Genomic DNA, 18184 nt, shown 5'->3' on the forward strand with positions numbered 1-18184 from the left:
CTCGGTTACCCGGGGCCGTCACTATGGTAAGAAGGTGTTACAAAGCGTGTGTTCCTCTGTAGGCTCGATGGGCCATTGAGCAGTGGGTTTGCTGCCCCCTGACCCCGCCCCCAGCCACTCTGCTTAAACACTTCATGGTCATGAGGATGCTGTGCAGTTAATCATCCGCCGTTTTCTGTCAAGATAATGGGCCGAATGGCTTCCTTCTGCACCCTGACTCCATTAAAGGATGTGGCGATGCCGGCATTGGACTGGGGTGAGCGCAGTAAGAAGTCTGACAACACCAGGTTAAAGTCCAACAGGTTTGTTTCGAATCACTAGCTTTCAGAGCGCAGCTCCTTCCTCAGGTGAATCTGAGGAAGAAGCAGTGCTCCGAATGCTAGTGATTAGAAACAAACCTGTTGGACTTTAACCTGGTGTTATAAGACTTCTTACTGTCCATAAAAGGAGAAAGGAATAGGAGCTGGTGGAGGCCATTTGGCCCTCCGAGCCTGATCTTCTGCCTCATCTCCACGCTATCCCCTTATCCCTAAATTTCCCTTAGAACACAGAAATCTCCTGTCTGAAAGGCACTCATTGGCTGAGCATTCAAGACCATAGAATCCCTACAGTGCCGAAGGAGGCCATTCATCCCATCAGGTCTGCACCGACCCCCCGAAAGAGCACCCTGCCTAGGCCCACTCCACCACCACATCCCCGTAACCCCACCTAACCTGCACATCTTTAAGCACTGTGGGGCAGTTCAGTGTGGCCAATCCACTAAACCAGCACATCTTTGGGCTTTGGGAGGAAACTGGAGCACCCGGAGGAAACACACGCAGGCGGTGGAGAATGTGCAAACTTCAAACTCCCAAGGCTGGAATTGAACCCGGCTCCATGGTGCTCTGAGGCAGCAGTGCTAACCAATGTGTCACCGTGCCCCCCCCCCACCCCCCCGGGTAGAGCAGTCCAAAGATTCACAAAATGTTTGAGTGAAGGAATTTCTCCTTGTCCCGCTTCTAAATGGCTGTCCCTTTATTTTGAGAGTGTTCCTTTAACCTTCTTTATCTTTCTGTTGTAGTTAAGTTGCCACCAGAATTGAAATGTGGTATGTGTATCTATCATCAAGTCCCCAATGAATGAGGTAGAGTTGTCAAACCTTCAGGATTTGGATGGAGTCTCCAAGGATTAAACATTAATCATCAGGAACAAGAAAAGAGGATGCTGGAAAAATCCAGCAGATCTGGCAGCAACATCTTTTTATTTGTTCTTGGGATGTGGGCATCACCATCATTTGTTGCCCATACCTAATTACCCTTGAACTGAGTGGCTTGCTTGGCCTAGCCCATTTCAGTGGGGGCAGCTAAGAGTCAACTGCATGGCTGTGTGGGTCTGGAGTCACATGTAGGCCAGGCCAGGTAAAACCAGCAGATTTCTTTCCCTGAAGGACATTAGTGAACCAGATGGGTTTTTACAACAATCAACAATAGTTTCATGGTCATCATTAAGCTGTTAAATCCAGGTTTTTTGTTTATTGAATTCAAATTTCACTACCTGCCATGGTGGGATTTGAACCTAGGTCCCCAGAGCATTGGGTCTTGGGTCCAGTGACAACACCACTATGCCACTGCCTCTCCTTTGTTAACTCTGCTTTCTCTCCATACAGATGCTGGTAGACCTGCTGAGTTTTTTGTTCCCAGCATCCTCTGTTCTTGTTTCTATTTTCCAGCATCCTCAGTATTCTGCTTATTAATCTTCAGGATAGAGCTAATGGCACCTGAGGAGAAAAAATCATAGGGAGGCGGAAGAAAAATTGTGTAAAAATGTAATTTTCTTTGAACGTTAATTCGTTAGAATAAAATTGGAGGCAGATGTAAAAGCTGTTTGACTGACAGTCTTGTATCATCATTGGGTTAATAAAGAGACTTGATCGACCTGCTGCTATATGTGGCGGACCCGGTGGGAGGAATGCCAGAGGTAATGAGGATCCTTAGGGAATTCGGGGACTTTTCGGGGTACAAACTCAATATGGGGAAGAGCGAGCTGTTCGTAGTTCAGCTAGGGGACCAGGAGAGGGGAATTGGCGAGCTCCCACTAAAAAGGGCGGAGAGGAGCTTCAGATATTTGGGAGTCCAGGTGGCCAGGAGCTGGGGGGCCCTGCATAGGCTTAACTTTACAAGGCTGGTGGAGCAAATGGAGGAGGAGTTCAAGAGGTGGGACGTGTTGCCGCTGTCCCTGGCGGGTAGGGTGCAGTCAATCAAAATGACGGTGCTCCCAAGGTTTTTGTTCCTGTTCCAGTGCCTCCCCGTGTTTATCCCGAAGGCTTTTTTCAGGCGGGTTAACAGGAGTATAATGGGGTTTGTGTGGGCGCGAGGGACTCCGAGGGTGAGAAGGGTGTTCCTGGAGCGGAGTAGAGATAGGGGGGGGCTGGTGCTGCCCAACCTCTGTGGGTACTACTGGGCTGCCAATGCGACAATGGTGCGCAAGTGGGTGATGGAGGGGGAGGGGGCTGCATGGAAGAGGCTGGAGACGGCGTCCTGTGTGGGTACGAGTCTGGGGGCGCTGGCAACGGCGCCGCTGCCGCTCCCTCCAAGGAGGTATACCACGTGCCCGGTGGTGGTGGCGGCCCTCAAAATTTTGGGGCAGTGGAGGCGGCATAGGGGGGAAGTTGGGGCCTCGGCGTGGACCCCATTACGGGGGAACCACCGGTTCGCCCCAGGAAGGACAGGTGGAGGGTTTTCGGGGTGGCACAGGGCAGGGATACGAAAGTTGGGGGACCTGTTTGTGGACGGGAAGTTCGCGAGCTTGGGTGAGCTGGAGGAGAAGTATGGGCTCCCCCCGGGGAACACCTTCAGGTACTTACAGGTAAGGGCGTTTGCCAGACGGCAGGTGGTGGAATTCCCACAGCTACTGCCACACACAGTACAGGACAGGGTGCTCTCGGGGGGGTGGGTGGGAGTGGGGAAGATCTCGGAAACTTACCAGGTGATGCAGGAGGAGGAGGAGGCCTCGGTGGTGGAGTTGAAAGGTAAGTGGGAGGAGGAGTTGGGAGAGGAGATCGAAGAGGGGACGTGGGCAGATGCCCTAGGGAGGGTGAACTCTTCCTCTTCGTGCGCGAGGCTCAGCCTCATACAGTTTAAGGTGCTGCACAGGGTACACATGACCGGGACAAGGATGAGCAGGTTCTTTGGGGGTGAGGACAGGTGTGTTAGGTGCTCAGGGAGCCCAGCAAATCACACACATATGTTCTAGGCATGCCCAGCGCTGGAGGAATTTTGTAAGGGCGTAGCGAGGACGGTGTCGAGGGTGGTAGGATCCAGGGTCAAACCTGGCTGGGGGCTCGCAATATTTGGGGTGGCAGAGGAGCCGGGAGTGCAGGAGGCGAAAGAGGCTGGAATTCTGGCCTTTGCGTCCCTGGTAGCCCGGCGAAGGATTCTCCTTGTGGAAAGATACGAGGCCCCCAAGCGTGGAATCCTGGATCAGCGATATGGCAGGGTTCATTAAATTGGAGAGGGTGAAATTCGCCTTGAGAGGGTCGGTACAAGGGTTCTTTAGGCGGTGGCAACCGTTCTTAGACTTTCTGGCAGAACGATAGACATTGGTCAATGGCAGCAGCAGCTCGGGGGGGAGGGGGGGTTTACTTTATTTCTGTTTATGTTATTTACACTGGAAGGGTCTGAGGGGGTGTGTACACCTGTTGCCTTAAGTCGGGGTGTTAATGTTAATTTATTATTTAGGCACGGGGGGAGGAGTTTGAGGGGTTGCTTTTTTAGATTGTATTTTTAAAAAAAAAAGAGACTTGATGTTTTTGTTTCAAATGGGCATGGTAAGATGCAAAGCTGGGCATGTAAGAGGATCAATGGCAGGAGTGTGGCAGCTGACTTAATGTGATTGTCAACACGGAATATTTCAGGTCCTTCAATGGGGAACCACAGAGCAGCAGTGAACTTTGGGTGGAAATTAACCTTTTCTCCAAAAGTTGTAATTCACCTTCAGTCTTGTACAAAAATAAAACAGCTTGGAAATGTTGCAAGTACTTTGCTTTTGTCCACCTGTACAGAATTCTGCGCTAATCTTGGGTTTGGTTGCTTCAGAGGCAGCCACCTAGAAATTGCTGCGGAAAGGGGCGATATCATTGGCAATTCTGGGCAATTCTGGAATCTGGTGCTTGGATAAAAGAAGGGAACACAACCCAAAATTCTGGGGGGGGGGGGGGTACCCCAAATCACCGCTGATTTTTCCTCTGTGTTTCTACCACAGATTTCCTATTTGTGATTGTGATGTGGAAAAAAATCATACTCATTCCTTGATCAATCCCTAAATCTAATTGGAGTCTGTGCTTTTGAGCTCTCTTCGGGACTTAATTCAATTATGGCACATTTCAAAAAATACAGTCAGCATAATGGGAAGTCATACATCATTTATTGGCCATTAACATTTAATTAAAACAGTTGTTCAAGGTACATTCAAACTTTACCATGAATATATGGTATTAACATAATAATTAACAGTGAAAAATAATAAACATATTGGGCTGGATTCTCCGTTTCAGGGACTATGTCCCCATGCCGTCGTGGAAACTGTGGTCTTTTACGCCAGAAAAACGGGCTTCAAAAGGCCACAGATTCACAGCCCTGCTGGGGGTTAGCAGGCAGTCGTGGAGCTCGCAGCTCCAGCTGCAGATATGGCACCCAGCACTTCCAGGTCAGAGGCCGCGCATTTGAATGGTGGCGGCCGCGCCGTGCTCCATAGCGGACTCAGACCGCGGACCTGGACCCCGGAAATAGTGCCCCTGATCGGCCGTGTGCCCGACCTGGACCGCCCGCACAATAAAGGCCCAGTCCCATATGAGACCCCCCCCCCGCCCACCAATCGGCCCACCCCCAACCATGGTGGTGACGGACTGAGCCGCAGCTGCCTCTTAAGTTTCCCAAACAGCTGGGACCATTAGAAATGTTGGGACTTCGGCCTGACGGGGACGGAAAATAGAGGGGCGGTCCTCGCCAATGGCCGCAGGTGAGGATACGCGGTGCGGCGTACTCCCTGAGTAGGCCACATTTTGGGGGCCGGAGAATCGAGGAACTGGCGCCAGTCCTGATTTCATGCGTGAAACTGGATTCTCCGCCCCGGCGCCGGACGTGATTCCGGCGTCGGGGTGCAGAGAATCCAGTCCATTATACCTTCAATAGCAATTAAGAAATATACCTAGATTATCATAAAACGGATTGTGGCCTTGAATGCCAGTTTGCCCTAACATTAATATTTTGGAAGTAATGAGAAAAAAATGTTTTGTTAACAGCAGATTCGGTTTTTTGGTGTTAATTCACCAACATTCTGATTCAGTCCAATATACCTTTACCCTATCATAATGCAAGTATGTCAGTTTCGAATAATATAAAAGATAGAATCAATACAATCTTCAGTTCCGTGTTGGAGGGAGTAATCATAATTGTAAACGTTGCAAACTCAAAATGTTATGCAAAGCGAATAATGAAAGTATTAATTGCAATAGCAAAACTAGCAGGAATTGAATTAGGTTAAATTCTAATGGATCAATTTTTCAATATGCTGGGTATAATAACAATCTGGTCCTATAAGATTAAATATTAATATGCCACAGAAAATGTGAATAAATAATATAGTGGCCAGTATATTGCATCTTGCGTTTTATTAAAAAATCTAAGTGAAGCAAAAAAATCAGCATGGACTGTTTGAATTGATTGGCCTGTTTCTGAGTTATATATTCTATGTAATTAAGTATTCTGTATCACAATGCATCAATATCATATAACTCACTGCTATGAAGTGTAATCATGCCTGCAGTGCTCAAAATTAAACTTTTGGAGCATTTATTAGTGAAACAAATATCCTTCAACGCCTAATCTCCACAAAAAATGTCAGTGCACAATTGTTATTGAGTCATCCACATTTAGCACGGTAGCATTGTGGATAGCATAATTGCTTCACAGCTCCAGGTTCAATTCCGGCTTGGGTCACTGTCTGTGCGCAGTCTGCACATCCTCCCCATGTCTGCGTGGGTTTCCTCCGGGTGCTCCGGTTTCCTCCCACAGTCCAAAGATGTGCAGGTTAGGTGGATTGGCCTTGATAAATTGCCCTTAGTGTCCAAAATTGCCCTTAGTGTTGGGTGGGGTTACTGGGTTATGGGGATAGGATGGAGGTGTTGACCTTGGGTAGGGTGCTCTTTCCAAGGGCCAGTGCAGACTCGATGGGCCAAATGGCCTCCTTCTGCTCTGTAAATTCTATGATAATCTATGATTTAGCAGATTATCTCAAAGGCACTTTACCGTCAGTGATCTACTCTCCCGTATTAAAACCAAAATATTGCGGTTGCTGGAATCTGAAGCCAAAGGAAAATACTGGACCATCTCAGCAGACCTGACAGCATCTGTGGAGAGAGAAGGAAGCAAAAGTTTTGGGTCTGGATGACTCTTCGTCAAAGCGTTCCTATATTGATTGCTGATTGGTGGACTTTACAAGGGGATTAGAACAATAGATGTTCAATCCACCATGTCAACGCTGGATTTTAGTGAAGTTCAAATTAATCTGACTGCTGTCCTGCTGTCTTCCCGTAGCCTTGTAAGTTCCTTTGCAAATGTTTATTCACTATTTCCTTAAAATACACAATGCAGTCTGCCCCAATCATTTCTTGTGGCAAAGCATCCATCAACATGCACAAAGCATTTGCTCCTATCTTTCTCCTCACTTTCTTAATGACAATTTTAAATTCATCATCCCTTGTCACTGATTGCCCAATAAGGAAACATTGTTTTTCTTTGCTCACAACCAAGTCTGTTCCTATTCTTAAAAACTTTGATTAAAAGTCACCTTGGCTTTCTCTGTTCTGGTGGAATTGTTCCAGTATCTAAAGTGTTTGTTCATAACCATAATTACCAATGCCCAGCATATTCTGCTGAATCTATGCTGCATTGCTAACCTTTGGATATTGCCATAGCATTTTAACGGTGGCTTAACTAGTGCTTACTGTAAAGTCACTATTTCCTCTTGATGTACTTCCAAGAAATTATCTATTTTAAATCCCTGCCGTTTTTTATTCATTCACACTTTTCAACATCTTTCCACTGATAGTAAATTTCCATTCCGCCTTTTCCTCCCCAAAATGTCTCACTTCACATTTTATCACATTAAATTGTGCCTGCCATCTGCTGTAATCCAAACAGCATCAATCTGCACTAACTCGTCTATCAATCATTTTTCTCTCCATCCTGTTACTTCTCCTCACACCATATGCCTAAATCTTTGTAACTAGGTACCTGATCAAACAGCTGCTAAAAATCTACATATACTGTACCTGCTGCATTACATTTGTCTGTACAATCAGTGACTACTTCTAATATCTGTTGCTTTTGCAATTTGAAATCTTAGATTTGCAACAAAAGGACTCCATCTTCCATCAACATTGACAGCCTCTACTCTGGAGCTCATCGACAGTTTCACAGACCTTGGATCAACAATTGCCAGCAGCCTAGCCCTTAATGCCAAAATCAGGACCAGGATCATCGGCCGGGCCACAGCTGCCATGTCAATGTTGAGAAATCGAGTGGACGAACAGCAAGCCAACCAACAATACAAAGCTGTGTCTGGACCAGGCTTCCATTCCTAGAACCTTCCTCTGCAGTATCGAGGCATGGATAACTTATAGGAGACAAGAACAGTGGCTAAGCATCTTCCACCGTCGCTGCCACAGGTGAATATTGGGCACCTCCTGGCAGGACAGAGTGCTGAATATGGAAGTACACCAGCATGCAGGGATTCCCAGCTTCTTCACCCTTTTGAGTCAGTGGTAGGGGCATGTGTGTCAAATGGATGACGGCTGTGTTCCCAAATATTTGGAGTGCGAATTCTCCATTGGCCGACGCCAGAATCGGGAAACGCGATTGGGCAGAGAATCGGTTCCGACGCCGAAATCGGGCATCGTGGCGGGGTCCAGTTTCATGCCAAATCACAATTCTCTGTCGCCTCGACAGCAGCTTCAATGCGTTCCAGAACGCACGTACAGTAACCACCTTTGGCATATCATTAGCAGGCCCGACTCGGTACTCTCCGCCTCCACTGGTGCGAATTCCCGACGGCGCCGTTCACTTGTGCTTTTAAAAATCATGAAACTAGTGCCGTGGCTGATGAGGGAGAGAGAAGAGGTAGGACATAGAGACCATGGACTGCCGGGCCGGACACTGGCCGGGCTGGCTGGGGGGTGGGTGGGGGGGGGGGGGGGGGGGGGGGGGCGGGGGGGGCATGGGGGTGTGCGGTGTTTGGGGGGGGGGTCCTGACAGGGCCGGAGGGGAGGGGGGGATGACAGGGGAACAGGCCGAGTGGGGCCGGGGTGACCCCCCCCCACAGGATTGGGGCAGTGTCCAGGCATGGACTGCCGTTGCCGCAGCCTACAAGGCAACCACCTTGCTGCGCACCCCACTGACCACCCACCTTGGCCCCTAGTCAAACAGAGTGACACCGGCTGTGTGCGTGCCCCCACCCCACCACCCTCTAGCCCTACCCTTGCACACCACCCTCCACACCACCACCTCCCACACCCCAGCCCCCACCCTACCACCACCACCCCCATACCCCACCCTCTGCCATCCCCCCCACCGCCGCCACCCGGTTATCTGCGGTGCATTTGTCAATGGCATCATTCATTTGGGCAGCACAGTGGCGCAGCGCCAGGAACCTAGGTCAATTCCGACTTGGGTGACTGTCTGTGTGGAGTCTGCACGTTCTCCCCGCGTCTGCGTGGGTTTCCTCCGGGTGCTCTGGTTTCCTCCCACAGTCCAAAGTTGTGCAGGTTAGGTTATGGGGTTATGGGAATAGGGGGGAATTAGGTACGGGTAGAGTGTTCATTTGAAGGGTCAGTGTGGACGCAATGAGTCAACTGGCGTCCTTCTGCACTAGGGATTCTATGATCAGATGGCCCACCCAGGGCAATGCCCACTGTTGCCCCTATAGTGGCCTGGCATCTGCAGGTGCTCGTAGGGTGACATGCATCCCGCCGATCACCCCCTGGACCCGGGGTGCTGCGGAGCGTACCACTTGCAAGAGTGGTGCCAGCCAATGGTACCCCTGGTAGCTAGGACGGGCACCAGGGCCAGAGGCCTCCCGGTTCCAGCCACCGATAGGGCCGGGGTGCAGAGAGGAGGGGGGGAGGGGATCATGCAGGGACAGAGTCCGCAGTGTCGACCAAGGGCGCCATGAGGCCATTGGGACCTTGTTGGGCATGGGGGTACACACCATGCTAACATGTCGGCCTTTCACCCCCTGCAGAAATGGATATTGGAATACATTCAGCAATGGTCGCCTTCCTCCTAGTCGCCATAGCCTTGGGAGATACACTGCGGCTGTATGAGTTGGGGCTGCTTGAGGAGGAGGAAGCTGCAGCAACGGAGTGTGCAACAGCGGAGCGTGCAGCAGAGGAACAGGAGGCAGCCTCTCAGGATGGAGAGCTGGCCTCCTAACAGGCACAGGAGGAGGAGATGCACGGGAGGCCGCACAAGGTGTGCTCCAGGGCCAATGTGCACGGGACGCTCTGATCTCCCCCAGGTTCACCAACGGGGGGAGGGGGGAATTGGCCAGGGGGACGGACAACGCATGAACCCCCACACCCCCCACCCCTTCCCGACCTCCAACCACCACATACTTGCCGCGCTACGGGGCCCTGGGTTGGCAGTCACAGCGGGTCTGGTCAATGGGATGTAGGATGATGACAACCCACTCTGCGATGAGCTCAGATGCTCCACATCGTTCGTAAACATCTGACTCTTGCCCACGGTAGCACTTCCCACTGTCCACCTGGGTGATCCCTGCATGCGAGCTGGCCATTCCATCACACAGTCCCATAGGATCCCTGGTAGAAGTGGGGACGGTGGGGATGGGGGAGGGGGGAGGAAAGTCCAGTCCTCCCCACCCACAACATCTACCCATTCCCCGTCTCTAGCCAGCCCAGACCAGCCCATCCCTCACACCCTTCAGACAGAACATCAAGGCAGGTTGTAACTGTGTGAACAGATGTTTAATGTCAACAAATATGTACAGATTTGTGCCTTATCTCCTATCACTATACTGTGCCAATGTAACTGGTGCCTAACTTCCTGGCCCTAACGCTACATCTTCTGGGTCCCGAGACAGTACTTCAAGAGAGTCGGCGGCGAACTGTGATTCCCGCCCTGCAAACTGGGTCCCCATTGGCGGTTGTCTTCTGGGGCGAACGGGCCCAACTGCTCGGGTGTCCCGGGTGGCGTAGTGCTGCCCTGTTCTGCCCACTACCCACTAGATGCGCCAGGGACAGGAGGCGGGGTGGTGGTGTTCGAGGTGCTGTGGTGTTCCGGCACCTCCCCTGCAGGAGTCACAGTCACGGGCCCCATCATCGCCTCCTCCCTTGAGTGCCTGGTGGCCCCCGGGCTACTCCATGGGATGGGGGTGCGAGCGGAGCTATCCTCTGAGGCTCCCCGCCACCTGGCTATGGCAGTCCTGCAGGCCTTCTCTCGTCTCGGCCAGGATCTGCATGCTCGCGGTCAGGAGGGGACCACCTCCATCTGGGACTGCGCCACATCAGCCACTGACTGCACCATATCCCTCTGGGACTGGGCCGCCTCGCTCTGTGCCATGTCGGCCAGCACCTGGGCAATGCCACTGACACTCCCAGCCATGGCCCACTGTGACTGGACCAGGCCCAGGAGCGCCACTGCAATGTCCAAGTGGTGCTGGAACATGATGGTCTGTGAGAAGGAAGTCCTGGGCCTCGGCCACCACCTGCACAGATTGCTCTAAGCCTTGGACATGCTGATTCATAGCCAAAACCCTCGCCCTCCAAGGTCTCCACCACGGACGCCAGTGTTGGCCTGGGTGGCATGCATTGTCGGCACCACCTCCTGCTCCTGCAGGCGGTTGGACTCCTCCACCTACACCTACAGGTGCTGAATCCCCTCATGCAGCCCCTGGCTCTGCATCTCTACAATAGATGGGACTCTCCATTCCAGATGCTCGGAACCCATCCAGACGGCAGCAAGCCCCTGGGGTCGGCCCGCCCTCTGACCGTACACCCCCTCGGGTGCTCCTACCTCCACATGCTGTACCAGAGTAGGTGGCGTAGTGCACACCAGAAGTGGCACAGGAGCCTCTTCACTAAAGTGCCCAACGAAGGTGAGTGCCTGTGGGATGGTTGATGGTATTGGAGATAGCTGGGATGGAAAATCCGTGTCATCCTCGGACTCGCGCTCCGGGGTTTCCTGGGTCTCAGGCAGGGGTCCCCTCCGTGTGGGCGTCATCATTGTTGCTCAGCACACGGGAGGGATCCGCTGTGGCACTGGCTGTGGCTGGGGGCGGGTGATACCAGACGGACCTTCCCCATCATCAGCAGTTCCTGCAAGACCCAAGACAGGACGCATAATTAGATCACAAGCTGGGGGGGGGGGGGGGGGGGGGGGGGGAGTGAGGGTGGTGTGGGGGTGAGGGTGGTGTGGGGGTGAGGGTGGTGTGGGAGTGAGGGTGGTATGAGGGTTGTGTGCGGATCAGGATGGTGCAGGGGTGGTGTGGGGGTGAGGGTGATGTGGGGGTGAGGGTGGTGTGGGGGTGAGGATGGTGAGGGAGTGAGGGTGGTGTGGGGGTGAGGGTGGTGTGGGGGTGAGGGTGGTGTGGGGGTGAGGGAGGTGGGGTGAGGGGGATGTGGGGGTGAGGGTGGTGTGGGGGTGAGGGTGGTGTGGGAGTGAGGGTGGTGTGGGGGTGAGGATGATGTGGGAGTGGGGGTGGTGTGGGAGTGAGGGTGGTGTGGGGGTGAGGGTGGTGTGGGGGTGAGGGTGGTGTGGGAGTGAGGGTGATGTGGGAGTGAGGGTGGTGTGGGGGTGAGGGTTGTGTGGGGGTGAGGGTGGTGTGGGAGTGAGGGTGGTGTGGGAGTGAGGGTGGTGTGTGAGTGAGGGTGGTGTGGGAGTGAGGATGGTGTGGGAGTGAGGGTGGTGTGGGAGTGAGGGTGGTGTGGGAGTGAGGGTGGTGTGGGAGTGAGGGTGGTGTGGGGGTGAGGGGGATGTGGGAGTGAGGGTGGTGTGGGAGTGAGGGTGGTGTGGGGGTGAGGGTGGTGTGGGAGTGAGGGTGGTATGAGGGTTGTGTGAGGATCAGGATGGTGCAGGGGTGGTGTGGGGGTGAGGGGGATGTGGGGGTGAGGGTGGTGTGGGGGTGAGGGGGATGTGGGGGTGAGGGTGGTGTGGGGGTGAGGGGGATGTGGGGGTGAGGGTGGTGTGGGAGTGAGGATGGTGTGCGAGTGAGGGTGGTATGAGGGTTGTGTGAGGATCAGGATGGTGCAGGGGTGGTGTGGGGGTGAGGGGGATGTGGGGGTGAGGGTGGTGTGGGGGTGAGGGTGGTGTGGGGGTGAGGGGGATGTGGGGGTGAGGGTGGTGTGGGAGTGAGGGTGGTGTGGGGGTGAGGGTGGTGTGGGGGTGAGGGTGGTGTGGGAGTGAGGGTGATGTGGGAGTGAGGGTGGTGTGGGGGTGAGGGTTGTGTGGGGGTGAGGGTGGTGTGGGAGTGAGGGTGGTGTGGGAGTGAGGGTGGTGTGGGAGTGAGGGTGGTGTGGGGGTGAGGGGGATGTGGGGGTGAGGGTGGTGTGGGGGTGAGGGTGGTGTGGGAGTGAGGGTGGTATGAGGGTTGTGTGCGGATCAGGATGGTGCAGGGGTGGTGTGGGGGTGAGGGTGATGTGGGGGTGAGGGTGGTGTGGGGGTGAGGGTGGTGTGGGGGTGAGGATAGTGAGGGAGTGAGGGTGGTGTGGGGGTGAGGGTGGTGTGGGGGTGAGGGTGGTGTGGGAGTGAGGGTGGTGTGGGGGTGAGGGAGGTGGGGTGAGGGTGGTGTGGGGGTGAGGGTGGTGTGGGAGTGAGGGTGGTGTGGGGGTGAGGATGATGTGGGAGTGGGGGTGGTGTGGGAGTGAGGGTGGTGTGGGGGTGAGGGTGGTGTGGGGGTGAGGGTGGTGTGGGAGTGAGGGTAATGTGGGAGTGAGGGTGGTGTGGGGGTGAGGGTTGTGTGGGGGTGAGGGTGGTGTGGGAGTGAGGGTGATGTGGGAGTGAGGGTGGTGTGGGAGTGAGGGTGGTGTGTGAGTGAGGGTGGTGTGGGAGTGAGGATGGTGTGGGATTGAGGGTGGTGTGGGGGTGAGGGGGATGTGGGGGTGAGGGTGGTGTGGGAGTGAGGGCGGTGTGGGGGTGAGGGGGATGTGGGAGTGAGGGTGGTGTGGGAGTGAGGATGGTGTGGGATTGAGGGTGGTGTGGGGGTGAGGGGGATGTGGGAGTGAGGGTGGTGTGGGAGTGAGGGCGGTGTGGGGGTGAGGGGGATGTGGGAGTGAGGGTGGTGTGGGAGTGAGGGTGGTGTGGGAGTGAGGGTGGTGTGGGAGTGAGGGTGGTGTGGGAGTGAGGGTGGTGTGGGGGTGAGGGGGATGTGGGAGTGAGGGTGGTGTGGGAGTGAGGGTGGTGTGGGGGTGAGGGTGGTGTGGGAGTGAGGGTGGTATGAGGGTTGTGTGAGGATCAGGATGGTGCAGGGGTGGTGTGGGGGTGAGGGGGATGTGGGGGTGAGGGTGGTGTGGGGGTGAGGGTGGTGTGGGAGTGAGGGCGGTGTGGGGGTGAGGGGGATGTGGGAGTGAGGGTGGTGTGGGAGTGAGGATGGTGTGGGATTGAGGGTGGTGTGGGGGTGAGGGGGATGTGGGAGTGAGGGTGGTGTGGGAGTGAGGGCGGTGTGGGGGTGAGGGGGATGTGGGAGTGAGGGTGGTGTGGGAGTGAGGGTGGTGTGGGAGTGAGGGTGGTGTGGGGGTGAGGGGGATGTGGGAGTGAGGGTGGTGTGGGAGTGAGGGTGGTGTGGGGGTGAGGGTGGTGTGGGAGTGAGGGTGGTATGAGTGTTGTGTGAGGATCAGGATGGTGCAGGGGTGGTGCGGGGGTGAGGGGGATGTGGGGGTGAGGGTGGTGTGGGGGTGAGGGGGATGTGGGGGTGAGGGTGGTGTGGGGGTGAGGGGGATGTGGGTGTGAGGGTGGTGTGGGTGTGAGGATGGTGTGCGAGTGAGGGTGGTATGAGGGTTGTGTAAGGATCAGGATGGTGCAGGGGTGGTGTGGGGGTGAGGGGGATGTGGGGGTGAGGGTGGTGTGGGGGTGAGGGTGGTGTGGGGGTGAGGGGGATGTGGGGGTGAGGGTGGTGTGGGAGTGAGGGTGGTGTGGGGGTGAGGGTGGTGTGGGAGTGAGGGTGATGTGGGAGTGAGGGTGGTGTGGGGGTGAGGGTTGTGTGGGGGTGAGGGTGGTGTGGGAGTGAGGGTGGAGTGGGAGTGAGGGTGGTGTGGGAGTGAGGGTGGTGTGGGAGTGAGGGTGGTGTGGGAGTGAGGATGGTGTGGGAGTGAGGGTGATGTGGGGGTGAGGGGGATGTGGGGTGAGGGTGGTGTGGGGGTGAGGGGGATGTGGGAGTGAGGGTGGTGTGTGAGTGAGGGTGGTGTGGGAGTGAGGGTGATGTGGGGGTGAGGGGGATGTGGGAGTGAGGGTGGTGTGGGGGTGAGGGGGATGTGGGAGTGAGGGTGGTGTGGGAGTGAGGGTGGTGTGGGGGTGAGGGTGGTGTGGGAGTGAGGGTGGTATGAGGGTTGTGTGAGGATCAGGATGGTGCAGGGGTGGCGTGGGGGTGAGGGGGATCTGGGAGTGAGGGTGGTGTGGGGGTGAGGGGGATGTGGGGGTGAGGGTGGTGTGGGGGTGAGGGGGATGTGGGGGTGAGGGTGGTGTGGGAGTGAGGATGGTGTGGGAGTGAGGGTGGTATGAGGGTTGTGTGAGGATCAGGATGGTGTGGGGGTGGTGTGGGGGTGAGGGGGATGTGGGGGTGAGGGTGGTGTGGGGGTGAGGGGGATGTGGGGGTGAGGGTGGTGTGGGGGTGAGGGTGGTGTGGGAGTGAGGGTGGTATGAAGGTTGTGTGCGGATCAGGATGGTGCAGAGGTGGTGGGGGGGTGAGGGTGGTGTTGGTGTGAGGGCGGTATGAGGGTTGTGTGTGGATGAGGATGGTGCAGGGGTGGTGTGGGAGTGAAGGTGGTGTGGGGGTGAGGGTGGTGTGGGGGTGAGGGTGGTGTGGGAGTGAGGGTGGTATGAAGGTTGTGTGCAGATCAGGATGGTGCAGGGGTGGTGTGGGGGTGAGGGTGGTGTGGGGGTGAGGGTGGTATGAGGGTTGTGTGTGGATGAGGATGGGGCAGGGGTGGTGTGGGAGTGAGGGTGGTGTGGGGGTGAGGGTGGAGTGGGGGTGAGGGGGATGTGGGGGTGAGGGTGGTGTGGGGGTGAGGGTGGTGTGGGAGTGAGGGTGGTATGAAGGTTGTGTGCGGATCAGGATGGTGCAGGGGTGGTGTGGGAGTGAGGGTGGTGTGGGGGTGAAGGTGGTATGAAGGTTGTGTAGCGGATCAGGACGGTGCAGGGGTGGTGTGGGGGTGAGTGTGGTGTGGGGGTGAGGGTGGTGTGGGGGTGAGGGCGGTATGAGGGTTGTGTGTGAGTGAGGATGGTATGGTGTGGTGTGGGGGTTAGAGTGATGTGGAGATGATGGCGCTTTTAGGGTGGTGTGAGGATGAGGATGATGTGGAGGTGGTGAGGGGATGAGGGTGGTGTGGGGTGATGGTTGTTTGGGGGTGAGGGTTGTGTGGGGGTAAGGGTGTTGTGGGAGTGAGGGTGGTGTTGGGGGTTTGACACATGTGACATGGGGAACCGCAACTCTGCAAAGTCTCACTTCCTTGCCCATGGCCGATCTCCACGCTGGCGACTTCCCTTTCCTCGAGCCTGCCGACTACGTCCAGGACCCTGCTGCTCTGCCACGGTGAGGGGCTGCAGTTCCATTTTCTCCCGCTCCCGGTGGTTATGGGCAGCCTTCTTCTGGGAGTGGGAGGGTGGGTAGAAACAGATAACGCAATGTGTTAAACAGTCCGACGCATGAAGCCCAGGGGGTGGGTAGCCGGTGGCTTCAGTGAGCAGGGCACCCGGCCATGGCGGCCGGTGTGGGTGCTGGCAAGAGGTGCAAGGTTGGGTTTCAGCTGCCCTCTGGGTGGAGAGGGTGGGGTTACGGATGTATGGCATGGTAGTTGGTGCCAGGGGCACGGTGCTGCCTACTCACCCTGGCCACCCTGAAGAGGTTGTGCCGATTCTTACGGCACTGCAGGCTGGTTCTGACGGTGTTGCTGGTGGCGCTAACTGCCTCTGCAACCTGTGCCCAGGCATGGCGACCGGTGGCGGTTGGCAGCCTCCTTCCCGGGCCAGGGTACAGGGTGGCCCGTCTCTCCTCCATGGCATCCAGGAGGGTCTCGAGCTCGGCGTCCGTAAATCTAAGGGCCGTTCTCCTTGCTGCCATCTTGTTGGCTGGGATGGTGTGTGTGGGGAATGAAGTCTGTATATGCGGCGACAGCTTGTCAGCCTCCCGAGTGTCAATTGCGAAACCGGTGAATCCGGCTCCATTTCTCATTGGAATGGATTGTGTTCCACCTGGCACCGGTGTTAGCCCCTTAACAGTTGCTGAATCGGTCCGGGTGTGGCACCAGTTTTGCTGTCATGGAAGTCAACAAATCCTGCCCTGACGTCTCAGGAACCGAGAATTCTGCTGATGTTCTTTGGCAGATTTGCTATTGACACAAGGCCAGCAGTTTGCCCACATGTGCGATACAAGGATGTCTGCAAGCGAAACGGGGTCAATGCTGATGTATGGGAAGCCCTTGCTGACTGGAATGCCTGCAGACAAGCTGTGAGAAAGGGGGAAAAAGCAAATAGAATGGCGCCGGAGCGAGGCGACGTCTTGCAAGCTGTGCCCAGCATACCCTCTAATTCTATCTTTTATTCTCGTTCTATGCTTCTAAAACTTCATTCTCATTCTTTTAAGCTCTCTAACAATGTTCTAATTCAACTACTTACCCTCTACAGTCGCCCCACACTCCTAAAAATCAACTCCCACAGCCTAACAATCACTAATACTGCTCTTTTCAATTTATTTGCAGGTCTAGAGATCCTCCGTCCTCTGAAGGAAGACCACAATCTGGAAAGGACCCTACGGACCCCAACACACGGACCTGGCCATCGCCTCATCCGTAACCGCGATCCCAGAGACGTCATTCACTTACCGGCCTTCACACCATCCACGCCGGAGCATGGTCTGGACATCCACCAACCTGTGAAGACAAACCGCAGCCCGACAGCGACCCGGAACGCTCGACCGCGCAGATCCACCTACCGACGCAGGAACCGCAAGCAAGATGTTATAACCTGCCTGGTTACCATTGGCTGGGGACTAATGACAATCCCACAATCCTGTGGGAGTATGAGCTTCCCCAATGAGGGGGGCGGAGAAATCATTAGTAAACTCCAAATATAAATAAAGCTAGCCAGTTTGGAAACAGCAGGAAGGAGTGTGCAGCAAGGGAAGTTGCTGCTGCTGTTATATATATGTTATTGTAAATAAATGTTATTACTTTGTATCCTTAAAACTCGGGCTGGATTCTTTGTGGCCCTCACAAAACAAGGCAACAAATCCTCCATCCACACACCGACCAGAGTGAATAACCTCATTGGATGCAACTATTCCCTTAACACTGCATACTCTCACCGTCTCCCAGGCCCGAAAAGAAGCAGTCACTCCAGGAAGCATGGAAAAAGTGCAGGTGAGAGTGAAACAACGCGGCCCCAAAGCCCCTCTGCCTAGCTTACTCCTAGCTAATGTCCAATCTCTAGAAAACAAGCCAGACTCACTTTTCAAAGAGAACTAAGGGACTGCTGTGTGCTCTGTTTCACAGAGACAAGGCTCATTCCTGCTTCACCGGACTGTGCCCTACAACCAGAGGACTTCTCAATCCACCGAATGGACCGTACGGCGGCCTCAGGCAAGGCTAGGGGAGGTGGGGTCTGCCTCCTAATCAACACCTCCTGGTGCCTAAATGTAGCAACACTGGTGTGTTTCTGCTCCCCGGACCCAGAATACCTGATGCTAAAATGCCGCCCCTCCTACCTTCCGCAGGAGTTCAGCTCCGTTATCCTGACGTCAGTTTACATCCCACCCCATGCAAATGTGAAAATCGCACTGGACGAAATATTCACCACCACAAATAGCCTTGAAACGAACATCCCGAGGCCTTGTTCATTGTAGCTGGGGACTTCAATCAGGCCAAGCTCAAGAGGGTACTACCAAATTACCACCAACACGTGACCTGTTCCACCAGAGGCCC

The 18184-nt window shown here is 55.0% G+C and overlaps 1 protein-coding gene across 3 annotated transcripts in view; it reads left to right on the forward strand.

Moving 5' to 3' along the window:
- Positions 1 to 17449, forward strand: part of LOC140394373 (cytochrome P450 2K1-like) — a 92411-nt gene extending 74962 nt beyond the window's left edge. For all 3 annotated transcript variants that reach the window (XM_072481574.1, XM_072481575.1, XM_072481576.1), the window contains 2 exons: positions 7384 to 7705; positions 16964 to 17449. The gene's annotated coding sequence lies outside the window, so the exon portion shown is untranslated. The remainder of the gene's footprint in view (positions 1 to 7383; positions 7706 to 16963) is intronic.
- Positions 17450 to 18184: the final 735 nt, after the last annotated feature.

This window comes from Scyliorhinus torazame, chromosome 17 (assembly GCF_047496885.1).
Source record: "Scyliorhinus torazame isolate Kashiwa2021f chromosome 17, sScyTor2.1, whole genome shotgun sequence".
Lineage (NCBI taxonomy): Eukaryota > Metazoa > Chordata > Chondrichthyes > Carcharhiniformes > Scyliorhinidae > Scyliorhinus > Scyliorhinus torazame.